This window comes from Scyliorhinus canicula, chromosome 1 (assembly GCF_902713615.1).
Source record: "Scyliorhinus canicula chromosome 1, sScyCan1.1, whole genome shotgun sequence".
NCBI lineage: Eukaryota > Metazoa > Chordata > Chondrichthyes > Carcharhiniformes > Scyliorhinidae > Scyliorhinus > Scyliorhinus canicula.
In genome coordinates, this window is record NC_052146.1 from 243,729,070 (window position 1) to 243,750,453 (window position 21,384).

A 21,384-nucleotide genomic window follows, 5' to 3' on the forward strand; every position below is an offset into this window, starting at 1 on the left:
ATAGTATTATGATCTACATGCGATTCCATTGAAACCACTAATAGAGGATGATATTGTTCGACTGCGACATCCAGAAGGAGGATGGTCTAATACTGCCACAGTAATCAGACTAGCAGCCATGTTCATATATTGTCAAGTCTGCAAACGGTGTACTTTTTCAACAAAATTGGCGAGACCTATTAAAAATATAACTTCGTAGACCTGTCTTTCCCACATCGAATTTACACGAATCACTTGAATATCAACGAACCAACTTACGTTGATCAGAAGGACATTAAAACTTCAATTATGCCTTGTCATCCAAGGAGATCAAGCAGAAGACATAAACCCAATTGCTTGAATTTGTGAACATTGAACTGATAAATTCATTGGCTCTGTATAATGCATTACAAACCACATTGTTTCTTCATGTACAATTTTCTTTACAGGATATAGAAAATATGTAACACAAAAAAGTGGGACATAGTGATCTCTGTATATGTATATACATAAAGGTTTCATGTGTAGTCAGTACAGTCACATGATCACTAGAGGGCAACACTCTAAATACAAGCTCAATCTGGTTCCCCGCTCTCTTTGGTTGTTTTGTGACTAGAGAACAGAAGTGTAGAGTTAGCTCAGAGTGCAAGTATAATATTCATAGTTTAATATAATTCTATCTTGTTTAATTTTATAGCTCGTAAAAGTATTGAAGAATCAAACTCACAAGTGAATTGATTAGTTACTCAATAAATTATTTGTTATCACTGGACGACTTTGAGTATTCAACATCATCAAAGTTAAGAACTTCTCGGCAGAAACAAATGAGTAACACATATTACTTCAATGTAATATAGCAGGCGTCACAAACAAAACTAGCATTTGTTACTCAACACTAATCGCCTTGGGGAAGTGGTTGTGAATCATCTTCTTGAAAGGCTGCAGTCCACATGCTGTCGGTACACCCAAAATGCTGTTAGGAGGGGAATTCCAGGATTGACACATAAACTTGACTGCAGCAGTTCAAGAAGTCAGTTTACCACCACCTTCTCAAGGGCAATTAAGGATGGACAATAAATGGTACCCCGGCCAGTGACACCCACATCATGCAAATGATTCAAAGTAAGTCAATAAAAAGCAGTAAGGGCATGCCAAATGCCAATTACAGCTATCACTCAGCTCAGGTAGACAATTCACCTTGCCTGGTCCTGGATGCAAGGGGCGGGGTAGGAGGCAGGAGTATGCTGTTGGAGGTCTCGGGGGAAGCCAGGGACATCAGGGAAAGGGCCTGAAGGGTGGCTAGGTATAGAGTGGGGTGCATGATTTGAAATCATTTGTGGTAGATCAGAGAGTGTGAAAGGACACCTGGACACCAGGATGGGAGGCAGGGTGTGCTGGTGGAATTGTTGACTTTGTGGGTGTACTAGTCAAGATGAGGTCAGAACAGAGGTGGAACAGAGAAAGGTTGGTGTGTGATGTTGGTGCCGTCAATTGGGGTTATGGGAGACAAACAGAGATTGGAGGTCCCACGGAAAAAGATTGGGGACCTCATGGAAGGAGATTAAGGGCCTCGAATTAAAGTCATGTGCCTCATGAGGGGAGCTGGGCTGAAGATTGGAAATGTTGGTGAAAGTGTCCAGTTGCAGGGGTTCGGCCAGGAAGGTATCCTGGATCCAACAGGTGGGTGGAAATCCGGGTGGCATGGTGGCGTAGTGGTTAGCACTGCTGCCTCACGGCACCGAGGACCTAGGTTTGATCCCAGCCCCAGGTGCTGTCCATGTGGAATTTGCACATTCTTCCCATGTCTGCGTGGATCTCATCCCCATAACCTAAAGATGCGCAAGGTAGGTGGATTGGCCACGCTAAATTTCCCCTTAATTGGAAACATTAAAGAAAAAGGTGGGTAGAAATTCACTTTCTTACTGATCCAGCAGTCCTTTGGCCCACTTTAAATTGTCAGGAAACCAGCCACCCAGAATTAAATTTCAAACGTTGAATGGAAGTGAGACAACATTATAAAAGTTAAATGCTAACCAGTGCCTGAGAATGGGTTGGGCGTCACCCCTACTTTTTGGTGTTAACCAGGAGTGGGAAAGTTAGTGATGGATTGAGGTCAGGATTTCGAATGTCTTGAGACTTATTTCGTCACTTACTTTATACCGTACTGGAGTAACTATACTGACAAAACAGCTGTACACAGAATAGATGCTGGTTTGTATGGATATTCCTCTGTTTCTGCATGTTGCTCCTTAACCAAATGAACCACACAGCTATACACGGGATAAATGTGTGCTTGATGGGATTTTCTTCCAGGCTGATTGCAACTCCTGAAAGGAAAATTACCAACCAGTTTAGATCTGTTTTCGGAAGTGCAAGATAAGTGCATTTTTGCAATGTAGGTATGTGGGGATTAGATCCACGCAGACATGGGGAGTTTGTGCAAACTCCATGGACAGTACCTGGGGCTGGGATCGAACCCAGGTCCTCGGTGCCGTGAGGCAACAGTGCTAGCCACTACGCCACCATGCCACCCAGATTTTCACCCACCTGTTGGATCCAGGATATCTTCCTGGCCGAACCCCTGCAACTGGACACTTTCACCAACATTTCCAATCTCCAGATTCATTTCCAGGACAGAAATTCATTTTTCGCATCATGAAGATTGAGGCTTGCCTTTGGATGTTTAATAATATGATATAATGATCGCTTATGGTCACAAGTAGGCTTCAATGAAATTACTACGAAAAGCCCCTCGTTACTAATGTGTTAGAATGATTTCCATTCATTTCTGGACCACTCATTTTGTTTCTTGAGTGTAAAATACATTGACCACATAAATTCCCAGTAATCATCGACAGAACATTTCCTAAAACCCTCAGTAATGACGTTAACGCTATTAATCCTCTTTCAGGAACAAGGGCTCAGAGACCTTGCACAGTTGGTGTCAGCACAAATAGTCTGTGCCAAAGCTGAAACATGCTGAAGTATAGCAAAGTCAATTTCAATGTTGTATTATAATCTTTCGATTCAGATGCGAGTTATCATCATTGTCCTCCATTTATGTTTCCATATGAACCTCAATGATTCGATTATTGTTTAAAATCAGTTATAGATAGCCAGTATTTTTGTCACAAGACTGTCCAACTCTACCAATCTAATTTTCTGTTTTTATTGACAAGCAAGAATCTGTTTTTTATTTGCATTTTTGTTTCTTTTGGGGATGTAATCTAAGGCAATACTGTCAAAAACAGGCCACAATTTGAACAAGTAAACACTTGTAGGCAGAATTACATACATTTTTAAATAACCACAACATGGCTTCTTGCCAGTTGTTGTGATTCATCCAGATTGTTCTATCATGGACAGAACAAATCTGGCATTCGTCAAAGCAAGCTGTCAGAAGAATTTTAAAACAGTTCAGTTGAATGTGTATACTGTACCATCCTGTGGCAAATTGTAGTACTGCAGATGGCATACCCCAGCAAATAAGCACCCAATAGAACCTTCAATAGCGCAGCATGTGCCAGATATCCCGTTGTCGTTTAACAAGGGCGCGACACAACACGCCGCCCTGGCACCCCCCGCGATTCTCCCAAAAATGGCGTGTCGCGTTTTTCGACACGCCGCTCGGAGAATCGGCACTCGCCGTTTTTCACGCCAACTGGCGATTCTCTGGCCCGGATGGGCCGAGCGGCCTGACAAACCCGACCGGTTCACACCGGCGGCAACCATACCTGGGGCGGCATTCTCCCCTACCCGGCGTGACGGAGGGTCCCGGAGTAGGGGAGTGGCGCCAACCACTCAGGGGTCGCGCCTCCCCAAAGGTGGGAAATTCTCCCCACCTTTGGGGGCCAGCCCCGCGCCGGAGCGGTTGCCACCAGAAGACCGGTGCAAAAAACCGGCACCCCCGGCAGCGGGGCTGGCCGAAAGGCTTTCGCCGGTCCGCGCATGCGCTGGCAGTGACGTCAGCGGCAGCTGGCCGCTGACGTCACTGCCGGCGCATGCGCGATGTCGGGTTCTCTTCCGCCTCCGCCGCGGAGGCCGTGGCGGACGCGGAAGAACAAAGTGCACCCAGGGCACTGGCCCAGAGTCTGAGCGGTGGACCCCGATCGCGGGTCAGGCCACCGTGGGGGCACCCCCCGGGGTTCGATCGCCCCCCACCCCCCCCCAGGACCCCGGGGGCCTGCTCGCGCCGCTGATCCCGCCGTTCCAGAGGTGGTTTAAACCTCGGCGGCGGGAGAGGCCTCCCAGCGGCGGGACTTCGGCCCATCCAGGCCGGAGAATCACCACAGGGGCCTCTCTGATCGGAGTGGCGCGATTCCGCCGCCGCCACTTCCCGGGTGGAGGAGAATCTCTGCCACGGCGGGAGCGGTATTTTAGGTGCCCCCAGGCGATTCTCCGACCCTGCTGGAGGTCGGAGAATTTCGCCCCTGATCTCTGCCGTCGTGGACAGCACGCAACAGGTAAGTGTGGGGCCTGTAGGGGGCGGAGGGAGGATCGAGCACCATGGACGTGCTCATGAGGTGACTGGCCTGCGATCGGTGCCCACCAATCGTCGGGCCAGCGTCTGTAAAAGACGCACTCTTTTCCCTCTGCCGCCCCGCAAGATCAAGCCGCCATGTCTTGCGGGGGCAGCGGAGGGGAAGACGGCAACCGCGCATGCGCGGGTTGGAGCTGGCCAACCTGCGCATACGAGGCCGACATCACTTCGACGCCGCCGGCCGCGTCATTCTTGGCGCGCCGCTTTGACACACGCGTCAAGGCCCGGCGGCCGAGTTTCCCGCAACGCCGCTCCTAGCCCCCCGGGAAGGGGGAGAATAGGGGGCGAGGAGCGGCCTCCGATGCCGGAGTGAAACACTCCGCGTTTCACTCCGGCAACGGCACGCAGTCTCCCTTTGGGAGAATTTTGCCCATGAAACATTGAGCAGATTATGTTCTCTCACCGGAAGTGAATCACTCCTGGCTTGCTCTGGCACTGAGAGCAGAACCCAGGAGTGATTCCCTCTCCTTTGCCATGCACATTTATGCACATTAGGCAGGGAGCTCGAAGGATTACGTTCTGAGTCCCGTTATCGGGCCTCCAATTTGAGCAGGTGGTCCAGTGGCTGGCCCCCCGTCACTGCCACAACACAAATTCTGACTGTCTCCTCACTCTCCCTGCTGACAAGTAGGGGCATTCCCTCTCCTCCCACCATGGAATTGATGGGTCAACCCCCTCCTCCACAGCAAGTGGGCATGAGGTAACCCAACCCCCCCCCAGACTCCTACCAGTGACCCCCAACAAACCACCACATCAGAGACCCACAACAGAGATCCACATCAAATCCGCCCATCAGATACTTTACCAAAAACCCTCACCAGAGAACCCCACCAGAACCTTCCACTATAGACCCCCATATCAGAGACCTCCCCATACCAGAGAACCACCCCCCATTGGTGACCCCATATCAGAGAGACCCCCATATCATAGACCCCCCCTATTGGTGACCCCCCATCAGAGACCCCCACATCAGATACCCCCCATAGCATAGACTACCATCAGAGACCCCCCCTTATTAGAGACCCCCCCTCATCTGTCACCACTGTCTGGAAGCTGAAGAGAAGTCCAGTCAGATAGAGTGAAAAACCTGTGCATTTTCATTTACTTGTCCCTTACATCTGCCATCTCAGACAGGGGTGTAGAAAGCAGCAGCTGTTACTTTATAGAAAGTCTAAATACACCACAAGGTGTTAAACACCCTCAGATACTCTGGTCTATTCACTTTCAAAGAAAATATGCTTTCAGTAGGCTGTGATTGACAGCTTTGAGACAAGGAAGGATTGGTTATTTTAATTTCCCTTCATGCTTAAATGCATCTCAAGTATCCTGCTTTGGACCTAAACACAATGGGTGTGATTCCCCGCCCCCCCCCCCCTCCCCCCCCGGTCAGGTGGCAGAATCGCCGGCAGGCGGCGTGAATCTCGACCTGCCGGCTGCCGAATTCTCCGGCGCCAGAGATTTGGGGCCGGAATCGCATCGCCCGGTCAGCGGCCGCTGGCAGCGCCCCCCCCCCCCCCGGGCGAATCTCCGGCCTGCGATGTGCTGGCTGGCCGCCCATTTCCTGCCAGTCCCGCCGGCGTATGTTACACCAGGTATTTGCCGGTGAGACCTGGCTGCGCATGTGCCCTCGGGGGTCCTCAGGGTGGCATGGGGGGATCTGGCCCCATGGTGGCCTGGCCCATGATCGGAGCCCACCGATCCGCGGGCGGGCTTGTGCCATGGGGGCACTTTATTCTTCTGCATCGGCGGCTGTACCAGTCTGCCATGGCCGGTGCGGAGACAAAGCCCTCTGCACATGCACTGGGATGATGCCAGCACACACTGGCACTCCCACGCATGCGTCAACTTGCGCCGGCTAGCAGAGGCCCTTCAGCGCCGGTTGGCGTGGCACCAAGCCCCTTCCCCGCCGGCCGGCACGGCACAAACCACTCCGGGGCCGGCCTAGCCCCTGAAGGTGCGGAGGATTACGCACCTTTGGGGCGGCCCAACATCGGAGTGGTCAACACCACTCCTCGGCGGCGGGACCCCACCCCCCCCCCCCCCCCCGCCCTGCCGGGTAGGGGAGAATCCCGCCCAATGTTTGTAAACATTTAGCTATAATTGACAGATAAGTGTCTTATGCTATGAAAAATAGGAAGTGAAAGCGATGACGCAAGGTGGAATCACGTTTTTGCCCAATGCGAGATTCTATGCATTGGGAACACCGATAATGGCAGGTGGGGACAAGTGGCAGAGAATCCCAGCCATTTTATCCCAGAAGTAAGAACCAGAGATTCTTATTATAGAACCAGAAAATAAATTGAGGGGATTTAAAATATTTGCATGGATTTTATGAATGATTTTTTTTCTGTTGCGTGTTTATTTTGTAAGAAGTTTATTTTTTTCCATCTCCACATGGCTCCTGGTATCTGCCCATAGTGGATGCTGGATAAGAATCAATGGGGTTGGGAGAGAGCATGTGTGGTATGAGGTAGCATTGAGTAGTAAAGGCATTATGAAGTTGCCTCCAGGTAGCATGGGGGTATGAGGAGACATTGGGGGTGGGGGAGCAGAGTTTCATTGGGGTTAACAGATGAAGGCGAGAAGGCCTAACACCTTTTGAAACAGCTGGGATTAAATCCAAGAAAACCAAGGTGGGCCTTCTCATGAACCCACCCCTATGGCTGTCTCCAATTTTCTTCCAGGATCATGAGCCCAACTCAATCCTACCCTGACTTTCCGGAATTCCGGAATTGGGCAGCAGGGTAGCATGGTGGTTAGTATAAATGCTTCACAGCTCCAGGGTCCCAGGTTCGATTCCCGGCTGGGTCACTGTCTGTGTGGAGTCTGCACGTCCTCCCCCTGTGTGCGTGGGTTTCCTCCGGGTGCTCCGGTTTCCTCCCACAGTCCAAAGATGTGCGGGTTAGGTGGATTGGCCATGCTAAATTGCCCGTAGTGTCCTAATAAAAGTAAGGTTAAGGGGGGGTTGTTGGGTTACGGGTATAGGGTGGATACGTGGGTTTGAGTAGGGTGATCATGGCTCGGCACAACATTGAGGGCCGAAGGGCCTGTTCTGTGCTGTACTGTTCTATTCTATATGATGGGCCATTCTATATCGAGGTAGTTCTGCCGAGTTGGGAAATTTCTATACTTGATCTCCCTATCTTGGAAGCAAAATCAAGCCATAAGGCGCTTTTTATTTGCAGTTACTGAAAAGACAAGGATAGTGGAAATCGAAATTCGAAAGTTCTTGTGGTGGAGAAGTTAAAATGACTAGGCCTAACTGGTGAAGCAGTGTAAAGATGGTTTCATTCTGTTTCCTGGAGTTCTAACTGAAATAAATTTGGCTGTTCTCAACTCAGTTTGCAGTTAGAATTAAAACTGATTGGCACTATATTGATATACTCACACAGTAAGGATGACACAATGTCACGCTGGTGAAGAAATTGTGATTAAGGTGCAATTCACAGTTGAGGCAGCATCAAGGGACTGCAGCTTTCAATTAGCCAACGCTATGCATAATCTGGGAGTTCTCAAAATTGACAGTGTATAAAATTCCAAGGACCACCACCCTTCATCTTGATGTGCACAAAATCAGCTCATAATAAACAAGCTATTTGTTCCGTGCATCTCGCTTATTACATCTATGTTTTGCAATTTAGCAAGTTGGTTTCTGGCAACAAAAGAGACCACACCTGAGAAATTCTGATTTTAAAAAAACGACGTGGATCTGTGAAAAACACAGATGTAAGACATTCACCGTTTATTATCCTTAAAACAGCATAGTGTTGTGTATTAAGTCGTGCCATTTATGATTATTTCTAATTGGAAGAATTGATGCCAAGCAAGTGAAAATGTTGAATATTCATGAGATTTATTTTTGCAATTTTCTGACTTGTTAAAATAAAGCCAACACGATTAAATAATTGCTGCAAGGTAAAAATGTGGCAACGACTTGCACCAGATTTTATTTTCAGAATTCCGATGCAATTTTAACACTGTAATGTATTCCTTTATTACATTAATATAAACTGAGCGGGTAAATCTGAAATATCCAGATGAAACCAGCATTGTGGTTTTGTTGAATGGAGTCATTTGGGGAACATTCCCACACAGAGAGAAATTCCTGAAACCAGCTGCAGAAAACCTTCCTGAGCCTGACGTGATTTGAACACGTAACCTTCTGATCTGGAGTCAGACACGCTACCGTTGCGCCACAAGCCCAACTCCTTTATTACATTAATGAGATAAGATGTCGGAGCATTAATAGTGCCCAGTGACACAATAAACATTGGTTGAACTGCCCATCTTTGGTGTCAGTCTCTATTACTTATTGTTACCCAATGTATAATAAAAATTGGTGATGGGAATGAGATTGTGAATCCCAGGTCCTGGTTGAAGTCGTATTATAGCCAAATTCCACACACATGAGTACGGCCTCAACGGGGACCTGGGATTCATGTTGCATTACATTCATCCCCCACCATCTGGCCTGGGCTTACGAAATCCTACCAACTGTCCTGGCTTGAGACAATTCACACCTCTTTAACCTGGGGTTACCCCTATCTCTGGATCTGTAAAGACTTGATTACCTGCAAATGCTCGCATTCTAAGCATTGTCTGGCATCTTTGAAATTGTCTATATATATATTTCTGGAACATACCTCTTCGTTCACCTGATGAAGGAGCAGTGCTCCGAAAGCTAGTGATTTGAAACAAACCTGTTGGACTTTAACCTGGTGTTGTAAGACTTCTTACTGTGCTCACCCCAGTCCAACGCCGGCATCTCCAAATCACTAAAAAGGTACCTGGATCCGCACCTAAAGTGCTGTATCCCTCAAGGCTACAGATTTGGTGCTGAAAGGAGGGATTGGAATGGACAGCTAGTTTTTATTTTTTATTTTTACGCCAGCATGCATTGTAACTTTTTATGGTTCTATGACTGCCAGTGATCTGCCTGCTTGGATGATGGATGTTTTAACTGGATGGTGTAGAGTCTCACTGTTCCTTCCATAATCTGGCCAAGCTCCCATAAGGCAATTCAGAGCAGCCTAGCCCTGTCACTACTCCCTTGGAACTCACATCCAGGAAGAAGACGACAGCTCCAGGAAAGGAGAGCGATAGCTTGGATTTTCACTGATTATATCAGACAGTGTGGGGTGCTGTAATGATTAAATGTGGAAACTGATTAAAATCTTTCATTTAATTAAGAGAACATATTAAATCACCAACTGAACTGGTTTTAGATGAGATTGTAATGCCTAAACTGACTCAACAAATGTTTTATCACCAACACTTGTTTTAAATTTCATCTACCACTCGCATACAATGGGCGCGATTCTCCGACCTCACGCCGGTTCGGAGAATAGCGGGCCGCGCCGGTTTTTCACGCGGCCCCGGTCCTAGCCCATTTCCGGAATGTGACTAGCTCGTGAGCGGGGCGTATCGGGCCGTCGTGAAAGTCAGCCGATTTCACGACGGCCTTCACGATTTTCCGCGGGAGCGGAGATTCGCGCCCAATGTGTGTGTATGAGAATCTGGACCACTGTTACGGGGCAGCTGCTGTGAAGTTTAAGTGTCACTTTTGAATATGAAAATGGGATAATGTAGCCTGCACACATTGGAAGACTCAGAACTTATGAAAGAGCTTCAGAAACATTTGGTTTGTATATTGAAGGAATGGCTGTGTTTTTCAGAGCAAATAATATTTCGAACTTGAACATGAAACCAAAGAGGTTAAGACTCAGCATAAGGCAATAAGAATAAGAGTATAAGAAAGGAACTTTGTTAATGGAAGTGTATGACATACTAAAAAGCCTTGCTCCCAACAAGGCAAAAATGTGCATTCAAAACAATCCTCACCGAATTGGAGGAATATCTAAACCCGAGATTTTCAGAAAACTACAAATTTGGAACCAGAAATCAGAAGAATATCGAAACAGTCAGTGGTTACATTGTGGCATTGAAGAATTTATCACTACACTGCAACTTGGACACTTTGACCATGCATTGAGAGAGAGATTTGTGTGTGGATTAGTGGATGAAAGAATTCAAATCGAACTACTGAACCCCTTACATTTGAACTAATGCTTAAGATTACTCTTTCCATCTAAATAGCATCGAAGAATGCACAGGCATTTTGTCCTATGTATGAGATTAGTACAATGTTTTCCCACAGTCAGACAGCTTCTATCAAATCTAAAGTGGGGAGACCTAATCAGAAGCGAGTTGGTGATAACGGTTTTGTGAGTTGGTATTGCCGTAATGGCAGCCACGCAGCATTGGTATGTCAGTGCAGATATACCAACTGCTTTAATTGTCAAAAGAAATGCCATAATGCACTGTTTGCTGAGTAAAAAAACTCATTCCACAGCAATAGGAAAATGCTGCATAAAGGGTGAATAGCCATTAAACTCAGAGCTAAAATACACCATCAGTGATGTCATCACGTGGCCAGAGCAGAGAGAGATGGTTTTGGAAGGAGCCTCATGCTTATCTATAAATGTTTGGAAGTTCCGAGACGATACTTCACGGTTGCAGTGGCAAACCAAACAAAAAGCACAGATCCAGCGAAACCAAAAGTGGCAGGAAAGTGAAAACCATCAAACAAAATGCAGCCGGGGAATGCCTGTGGCTGGGAAGCAGAGGGGAAAGTATCAACAGACACATGTGACAGACAATTAATGAAATGAAAAAACGGAAAATGAAAATCGCTTATTGTCACGAGTAGGCTTCAATGAAGTTACTGTGAAAAGCCCCTTGTCGGCACATTCCGGCGCCTGTCCGGGGAGGCTAGTACGGGAATCGAACCGTGCTGCTGGCCTTCTTGGTCTGCTTTTAAAGCCAGCGATTTAGCCCAGTGAGCTTAACCAGCCCCTGGAGAAAGTCCTACCTCTACCTGAGTCTTTTGGCCACGTGGAAGGGCCCACCAAGCAGCACACTGGCAAAACTGGCATCACACATTCAACTGGTAAAGGACTAATTTGGGATTAGCACAGAAGCCTGATAAAAACAGGTCAGTCCACTCCTCTATTCCATTGCAGCAGGTCAGGTGACATTTTAGTCAGACAAGGTGTTAAGGAAGACACAGAAAATTGTAAACAAGTTATGAAAGCCTTTGATTTAAATTTCAGTCTTCAGAGAAAAGCTATTACAGACAGGGTGAGCTTTAACTGGTGCACTCAATAATCGAGTGAAAATATGGACTTTTTCATGAATTTTCTTTTCTTTTTTTAAAATTTAGATTACCCAATAATTTGTTTCCCAATTAAGGGGCAATTCAGCGTGATCAATCCACCTACCAGACACATCTTTGAGTTGTGGGGGTGAGACCGACGTAGACACAGGGAAAATGTGCACACTCCACACGGGCATTGACCGGGGCTGGGATCGAACTGGGTCCTCAGTGCCGTGAGGCAGCAGTGCTAACCACTGTGCCGCTGTGCCGCCCTGACTTTTTCATTAATGATCTGTGTCATTTGGCTAATATTTGCGAATACGAGGCTTGAAAGGATGAACTCATCCGGGACTGAATGCTTGATGAGGCCTTATCGGATTTTCTCCAGTTCAAGAAGGATCTCTTATTGTCCAAGGCAGTGCAATTAGCAAGACAGGCTGAGATGTGGAAGCAGAACTGAGTTTTAATGTGGGCTGACAGAGAACCTTTGTGGACTAAAGCCACTCACTCAATCCAGTTCATAAGCAATAGAGCACCCATTAAAAACAGGCCAGATTGAAGAGAGAGCTGTCACCATCATTACTAGTGTTTCTGTTGCTGCGTAAGTTAATCAGTCCGGTTAATCTGTACCCAAATAATGAAAGATACTAACGAAAATGAAGTTCCTTTCTTGGGTGAGTTTGCAAAGTGCAAGGGGAATTTTTTGAGCACTGATATCATGGTCAAAGCAATGAGACAAATTTTAAATTCAACATGGAAGGAAGAGTGTCAGTTCGTTCTGATATAGTGCACTGATTGAACCCTGAGTTTCTTCCGCCATCGATCATTTAACTCCTTGGTCCAGAAGGCATTCCATTGAAGGTGCAAGAGCAGATGACTGCTCTACTTTGCTGTAATTGAAGAGAATTTGCCAAAATTCTGCACGTTATTCATAATCAAGACTGTTCTTTACTGAGCAGAGAAACTTGTACAGAGTTGCAGTCCCTTTATTCATCTTGTTCCACGAGAAACCCAAATCAAGCCACAACAATCTGAACCTGTCTTTCTGGGAAAGGTTTCATACCTGTAGCCACAGGAGGAAATTCTAGAAGAGAGGATGGATGATGAATGTGGATGTGACCAGAATATCATTGAGGAAGGTGACTATAATACCAATCTGCCTGATTATTCTAGTGAGGATACCAGTGACATTGAATAATCTGACTTGCCCTGAAGACAAACTAGGAACAGAAACTCCCAGAATTCCCATTGAAACAATTGCGGAAAATAAATCTGACTTCAGGAAACCTGATCTCAAAACTGAAGAAACTGCTGAAGTGCTACCAACTAATCTCACACACATTTTAGATGTAGAAGGAAGAGAAGCAATATAACTAACGTGGTGCACCTAATCAGGTAGAACACTAACTAGCAACAGAAACTGAGGTGAAATCCAGCTCTACTCCAGATATTGATTGGATTGCTGAAGTTCGTAGGGTATCAAGGCCTAGAGATGGGAAGAGACACATTGGTATGAGTGCAGATTGTGCACGTTGTACAAAGCCCTACATTACCAACAAAAGAGTCATCAACTCTGCTTGAAAATAATCTTTATTCCTCAGTTTATCCATCTGATTCCTTCATGTATATAGCATTGGAATTGCAGAGGGGACAGGACTCATTGAATACGCTTAGCTGACAGATACATTTGCCAGGCAATGGACTTGATGACCGACTACAGCTGAACAAACACCCGGAGAAGCCGATAAAGTCTTCTTCCTCCAAGAAGGAAGAGCTAGTGCCATAACATCAAAAGGAAGTTCCACATCCAAAAGAAAGAAGAAGAGAAAGATGATTCTTCAGCTTTTCACAGAAAACCAAAATACCACAAATTTAACTATGTACCAGGAGGAATATGGGGAACATACATACATCTTGCATGTCATTCATTAAAGCCGAGAAGATGGTCGGAAATTATTATTATTTTTTTTAAAATTTAGAGTACCCAACTCATTTTTTCCAATTAACGGGCAATTTAGTGTGGCCAATCCACCTACCCTGCGCACCTTTGTGTTGTGGGGGCGAACCCACGCAAACACAGAGAAAATGTGCAAAGTCCACACGGACAGTGACCCAGAGCCGGGATGGTCGGAAATGAATGCCAGTGAAAGAGCTAATAGAGGCTATAGTCAATGCCCCTAAGCCAAAAGATGTGTCTGAGCTTAAAATATTTAAAGGCATCACCTAGTAGTCCTCACACTCTCTGCCTGAGCTTGCAACAATGTTATCTCCATTACGAGTTGATGAAGAAATATATGAAATGGGAATGTCCTTGAGTACAACAAGATGCTGATGATGCAAGCAAGATTTTGACTAACGATGCAGTACTCATTCTTCATGATACAAATTTTTACCTGAAGCTAGCATATAAAGTTAAATTAAATTATGGAGTTTGAGCAGAGACCAGTCAGTAACTGATCAATATAGTTTCTGTGTGTGTCCACTTTCATCTTTGTTATATATAAAAAGATCAATTAAAAACATTTTCAAAAAACAAACGAACTGAAGGTAAAACTTGAGGGCAGTGTCTTCAGTGCATGATAAGAAAAGTGAGGGGTGATTGCACTGAAATTTTCTGGACAATTGGCCCTCTGACTAAGTTTGGCCTTGTATCCCTGCTGGACTGGCATCGGAAAGTGCAATAGATCCAGCGTAACATGTTCAGTGGCCGATTTAAATTGCAGGCAACGTTAGATGCACCCTCTCTGATGCTGTCCTGATAATGTAAACTCTAAAGTGTCTAAAATTAGATGTGATTCCATGAGTGGACATCACTGGCTGAACAGTACCATGTGTGCTAAAAATTATAATAAAAAATGATTAAAATTATTAGTCAAGCTTGCAATGTCGCTCACTTACAAACTACATATATTCATATTCAGGGATCTGATTACTGCAAGCAAAAGGAATATGTCCAGGCTTTACTACCAGGGACAATGGCTCCCCGGTGCATTTGCATCGGCAATGTACTGACTAATCAGAGCCAACTTGCCAACCAATCAGCACATCCTTCTCATGCAGTATAAATTGTTGTTCCCTCTGTAATTATTATTCTTGCATCTGCCCCGATGAGTTCAAGATGAAAAGCTTCAACAGCATGTCTCTTCATTCAGCAATACTCAGATTCTGTCTGTCCCATCTTCTTTCAGAGCTCATTATCTTGGATCAGCAGGTTTATTGGGTTCCAACTATTTGTTCCTCTTTTGAGAAAGTTGTTTTATTTTCATTTTGATGTGAACAGTAAATGACTAGCAAGTTTCTTGTGCAGTTTGGGCAGATGTTAAAGTTCTAATATTGTGAGTTACTGTAAAAAGAAATCTGATGTCGTCGTCAAATAGCTGCTATGGCTGCTAAATTAAGAAGCCTGAGCATTAATTTGAAGTGGCTTATATCAGCAAGCAGAGCGGTGACAAGTCCAGGTGCTAATGGGGGACTATCCAAATCTGCATCCAAACAAACAGCTGGAGCACAGGACGGCAAAGGATAGATATGAAATGAATATAAATCCTGTATCTTCTGTGACAGTTGTACATTTTGATCCCATATTCCTACTCTCTCATTCCCACCAGTCTTTCTCTCTCTCTGCTTGTGAAACACATAAAAAGTGGCAAATCTATTTATATCTCCTTGTTAATAATCCAACATTTCGTTATGCACAGTTCTGAGTGTTTTGAATATATTTATGTGAGAAATGCACCAGCATTTTGTGGCAAGATTTTGTTATGATAAGAAAAGAGCAGATGGGAAGGCAGGTGTTGCAGTTGAGATCCCTTCGTCTCAATCTTTCACTGTTAAACATAGTATGTAAGTGCCTACAGGAGGTTCCTTTTGGGTGTTCTTAACAGGAGTATTTTTGTAAATGCGCCATTTCACTGCAACAATACATAAAATATGAGTCAATCTCCCATGGTTTTGCACACAGGCAACAAGGGTAAAAGTATTCCCCAGGTGAAGCTGCCATCCCCCCCCCCCCCCCCCCCCCCCCCCCCCCCGTACTTCTGTTTGGTTTAATCTACAAGTACAGTGTTGAGTTGACTTTATCCATCCTGTTCAGTATCTTGTAAATCTGTGTGCAACAGACCAAAGCCATGGTAAATTGCATTACCTTGGGCTGATGTTTAAGAGCCACCAGCGGTAAAACGGGTGGATGGACCCAGAAATTAGGACACCAGCCCACTCACCCCAACCACAATTTTACAAATGGCAGGGGAGAGGGTCATGTGTATTAGAATTTAATGAATGTTAAACCCCAAATTTGACCGGTTCACGCCGGCGCCAACTACACCTGGTCGCTGCCGGCGTGAACAGCGCGCGACCGCTGCGTGTGGGGTCTGTGGAGGGCGGAGGGAGGATTGAGCACCAGGGGGGTGCTCAAGAGGGGTCTGGCCCGTGATTGACGCCCACCGATCATCGGGCCGGCGTCTCTAAAAGACGCACTCTTTTCCCTCCGCCGCCCCGCAAGATCAATCCTCCATGTCTTGCGGGGCAGCGGAGGGAAGCACGGCAACCGCGCATGCGCGGGTGACGTCATTTAGGCACCGCCAGCCGCGTCATTCAGGCGGCGCCGCTTTGACGCAAGCGTCAAGGCCCGGCGCGCAAGATTGACGCGCCGCTGCTCCTAGCCCCCCCGGGGGGGAGAACAGGGGGTGAGGAGCGGCCTCCGACGCCGGAGTGAAACACTCCGGTTTTCACTCCGGCGTCGGCACTTTGTCTCCCTTTGGGAGAATCGCGCCTCTAGTCCTTGAAGGTAATAAGGTGAACAGGTTCTGGATGTTGATTTGTTCATTACACTCAATTGTATGTAAGGAAAGTCAACCAGTGCTAGTGGCCTGGTGTGTTGGAGGGCGATGAGCTGGCAGAGTTTGTCTCTCTGCTCCAGAGACTTGAAAATAAATAAGGTAAAGACTAGCATTGCATTCATTCTTTTATCACATACATTTTTGCCCCTCGCACAATTGAGGCTCTTCATGCACAATGAAGGGCTTTATCCCACTGCTTCTCCAGGTTAATGGTCATTGGGAGTTCTTCTTGAGGTTCACTTCTTCAAGCCAGGGCCCAAATTCCCTGGTCACGAGCTTTACAGGTAATCATCATATTTAAATGTATCAGCTGGATACTAGTTTTGTGCTTTTTATCTAAAATCATTAATTGAACCTGCACATGTGAATTTATGTGAAGGAAACGCTTTTATTTCTATTCTGAACTGATTTTATGTGCTTGGTAAGATCTGTCCCTTCCTTTCCAGCGCCCAATAAGGTCACTTACAAGAGTCATAAATGGTAATTACCAGGCAATATGGAACCCTGTTCCCATATGTGAAAGTCCCTCAATTTCGATCCAAGAGTATATAACTAATTTGGACCTGAAGAATAAACATCATACTGTTATACAGTGTCTCGAATGCAGCTATCCAAAAAAACAGAGATAGCCAAAAAATCCAGGCATTTTTAAAAGCTGCCATGCCTGAATTTTAATTCTTATTAAATTAGTGAAATAATTACAGAGGGCAGCAGAGTGGAGCTACTGATTGGCTGTTCCGGGAAGATTTGCATACGTGCAGTGCGGTCAGCCTAATTTGAAGGTGCACCTGCGAAAGAGACCCTTGGACTTTGAGTGAAAGCAAGCATCCAGCAGAGGGCAGCAGAGTAGAGCTACTGATTGGCTGTTCCGGGGAGATTTGCAGACGTGCAGTGCGGTCAGCCTAATTTGAAGGTGCATCTGCGAAAGAGACCCGAGGAGTTTGAGTGCAAGCAAGCATCCAGCACAGGGCAGCAGAGTGGAGCTACTGATTGGCTGTTCCGGGGAGATTTGCATACGTGCAGTGTGGTCAGCTTAATTTGAAGGTGGTTTGTGAAGGGGCTGTTGTCAAGTGACAATTTATGTGAGAAATGCACCAGCATTTTGAGGCAAGATTTTGTTATGATAAGAAAAGAGCAGATGGGAAGGCAGGTGTTGCAGTTGAGATCCCTTCTTCTCAATCTTTCACTGTTAAACATAGTATGTAAGTGCCTACAGGAGGTTCCTTGTGGGTGTTCTTAACAGGAGTATTTTTGTAAATGCGCCATTTCACTGCAACAATACATAAAATATGAGTCAATCTCCCATGATTTTGCACACAGGGCAACAAGGGTAAAAGTATTCCCCAGGTGAAGCTGCCATCTGGCAGGAGATGCCAGACCCGTGTTATGATCCTTGTGCGCAATGTGGGAGTTCAGGGACGCGGCCGATGCCCCTGACTTCTTCATGTGCGAGAAGTGTGTACAGCTGCAGCTCCTGTTAGACCGCATGACGGCTTTGGAGCATCCGCGATGCTGAGGAGGTCGTGGATAGCACGTTCAGTGAGTTGGTCACACCGCAGATTAGGATTGGTGACGGAGACAGGGAATGGGTGACCAAAAGGCAGAGAAAGAGCAGGAAGGCAGTGCAGGTGTCCCCTGTGGTCATCTCCCTCCAAAACAGGTATACCGTTTTGGATACTGTTGGGGGAGATGACTCACCAGGGGAAGGCAGTAGTAGCCAGGCTCATGGCACCGTGGCTAGCTCTGCTGCACAGAAGGGCGGGAAAAAGACTGGCAGGGCTATAGTCATAGGGGATTCAATTGTAAGGGGAGTAGACAGGCGTTTCTGTGGTCGAAAACGAGACTCCCCAATGGTATGTTGCCTCCCGGGTGCTCGGGTCAGGGCTGTCTCCGATCGGCTGCAGGACATACTGAAGGGGGAGGGTGAACAGCCAGTTGTCGTGGTGCACATAGGCACCAACGATATAGGTAAAAAAAAGGGATGAGGCCCTACAATCAGAATTTAGGGAGTTAGGAGATAAGTTAAAAAGTAGGACATCAAAGGTAGTAATCTCAGGATTGCTACCAGTGCCATAGGACAGTCAGAGTAGAAATTCAAGAATAGTCAGAATGAATACGCGCTTGAGAGATGGTGCAGGAGGGAGGGGTTGAGATTTTTGGGACATTGGAACCGGTTCTGGGGCGGTGGGACCATTACAAACTGGATGGTCTACACCTGGGCAGGACTGGAACCAATGTCCTCGGGGGTGCTTTTGCTAACACTGTTGGGGAGGTTTTAAACTAATGTGGCAGGGGGATGGGAACCAGATTAGGAAGTTAGAGGTCAGTAAAGAAGCAGCAACTATAGCCAGTAAGGTACGAGACAATAAACTCAATGTGACTAAGGGGAAGAGTAGACAGGGAAGAGATGATGAATGCAAAGGTGGTCTGAGGTGCATTTGTTTTAATGCGAGAAGTGTAGCAGGTAAGGCAGATGAACTTAGGGCTTGGATCAGTACCTGGGAATATGATGCTATTGGTATTACTGAGACTTGGTTGAGGGAAGGGCAGGACTAGCAACTGAATATCCCAGGGTATAGATGCTTCAGGAGGGATAGAGAGGGAGGTAGAAGGGGTGGAGGAGTTGTATTAACCGTCAGAGATGATATCACAGCTGTGATTAAGGAGGGCACAATGGAGGATTCGAGCACTGAGGCAATATGAGTGGAGCTGAGAAATAGGAAGGGTGCAGTAACATTGTTGGGACTTTACTACAGGCCTCCTAAAAGCGAGCATGAAGTAGAGGTACAAATATGCAGACAGATTATAGAAAAATGTAGGAGCAATAGGTGGTTGTGATGGGAGATTTTAACTTCCCCAACATTGAATGGGATTCGTGTAGTGTTGGAGGCGTAGATGGAGCAGAGTTTGTAAGGAGCATTCAGGAGAGTTTTTTTCGAGCAGTATGTAAATAGTCCAACTCGGGATGGGGCCATACTGGACCTGGTATTGGGGAATGATCCCGGCCAGGTGGTTGATGTTTCAGTCGTTGATTACTTTGAGAATAGCAATCACAATTCCGTAAGTTTTAGAATACTGATGGACAAGGACAAAGGGGTCCGAAAGGAAGAGTACTAAATTGGGGAAAGGCAGAGTATAACAAAATATGGCAGGAGCTAGGGAATGTGGATTGGGAGCAGCTGTTTAAGGGTAAATCCACATTTGAAATGTGGAAGTCTTTTAAGGAAAGGTTGATTAGAGTGCAGGACAGACATGTTCCTGTGAAAATGAAAGATAGAAATGGCAAGATTAGGGAACCATGGATGACGGGTAAAATTGTGAGACTAGCTAAGATGAAAAAGGAAGCATACATAGGATCGAGGCAACTCAAAACTGATGAAGCTTTGGAAGAATATCGTAAAAGTAAGACAAACCTCAAACGCGCAATAAAGAGGGCTAAAAGGGGTCATGAAATATCTTTGGCTAACAGGGTTAAGGAAAATCCCAAAGCATTTTATTCGTATGTAAGGAGCAAGAGGGTAACTAGAGAAAGGATTGGCCCACTTAAAGACAAAAGAGGGAATTTATGCGTGGACTCAGAGGAAATGGGTGAGATTCTTAATGAGTACTTTGCATCGGTATTCACAAAGGAGAGGGACAAGACAGATGTTGAGGCTAGGGATGGATGTTTAAATACTCTCGGTCAAGTTGTCATACGGAAGGTGGAAGTTTTGGGTATTCTAAAAGACATTAAGGTGGACAAGTCCCCAGGACCGGATTGGATCTATCCCAGGTTACTGAGGGAAGCGAGGGTCGAAATAGCTGGGGCCTTAACAGATATCTTTGCAGCATTCTTGAGCACGGGTTCGGTCCCGGAGGACTGGAGAATTGCTAATGTTGTCCCTTTGTTTAAGAAGGGTAGCAGGGATAATCCAGGGAATTATAGACCTGTGAGCTTGACGTCAGTTGGTAGGCAAACTGTTGGAGAAGATACTGAGGGACAGGACCTATTCACATCTGGAAGAAAATAGACTTATCAGTGATAGGCAGCATGGTTTTGTGCAGGGAAGGTCATGTCTTACAAACCTAATAGAATTCTTTGAGGAAGTGACAAAGTTAATTGATGAGGGAAGGGCTGTAGATGTTGTATACATGGACTTTAGTAAGGCATTTGATAAGGTTTCCCATGGCAGGTTGATGGAAAAAGTGAAGTCGTATGGGGTTCAGGGTGTACTAGCTAGATGGATAAAGAACTGTCTGGGCAACAGGAAACAGAGAGTAGTGGTGGAAGGGAGTGTCTCAAAATGGAGAAGGGTGACTAGTGGTGTTCCACAGGGATCCGTGCTCGGACCACTGTTGTTTGTGATCTACATAAATGACCTGGAGGAAGGTATAGGTGGTCTGATTAGCAAGTTTGCAGATGATACTAAGATTGGTGGAGTTGCAGATAGCGAGGAGGACTGTCAGAGAATACAACAAAATAGAGATAGATTGGAGAGTTGGGCAGAGAAATGGCAGATGGAGTTCAATCCAGGCAAATGCGAGGTGATGCATTTTGGAAGATCAAATTCAAGAGCGGACTATGTGGTCAATGGAAGGGTCTTGGGGAAAATTGATGTGCAGTGAGATCTGGGAGTTCAGGTCCATTGTACCCTGAAGGTGGCAACGCAGGTTGATAGAGTGGTCAAGAAGGCATACAGCATGCTTGCATTCATCGGACGTGGTATTGAGTACAAGAGTTGGCAGGTCATGTTAAAGTTGTATAGGACTTTGGTTCGGCCACATTTGGAATACTGCGTGCAGTTCTGGTCGCCACATTACCAGAAGGATGTGGATGCCTTGGAGAGGGTGCAGAGGAGGTTCACCAGGATGTTGCCTGGTATGGAGGGTGC

At 46.1% G+C, this 21,384-nt stretch overlaps 1 protein-coding gene and 1 non-coding gene across 48 annotated transcripts in view; one reads left to right on the forward strand and one right to left on the reverse strand.

Annotated features, from left to right (window-relative positions):
- nrxn1a (neurexin 1a) overlaps positions 1–21,384 on the forward strand; it is a 2,342,145-nt gene that overhangs the window by 1,159,200 nt on the left and 1,161,561 nt on the right. The window lies entirely within an intron of this gene.
- On the reverse strand, positions 8,651–8,722 carry trnaw-cca. The gene has a single exon. It is a non-coding gene; the product is annotated as a tRNA-Trp (tRNA).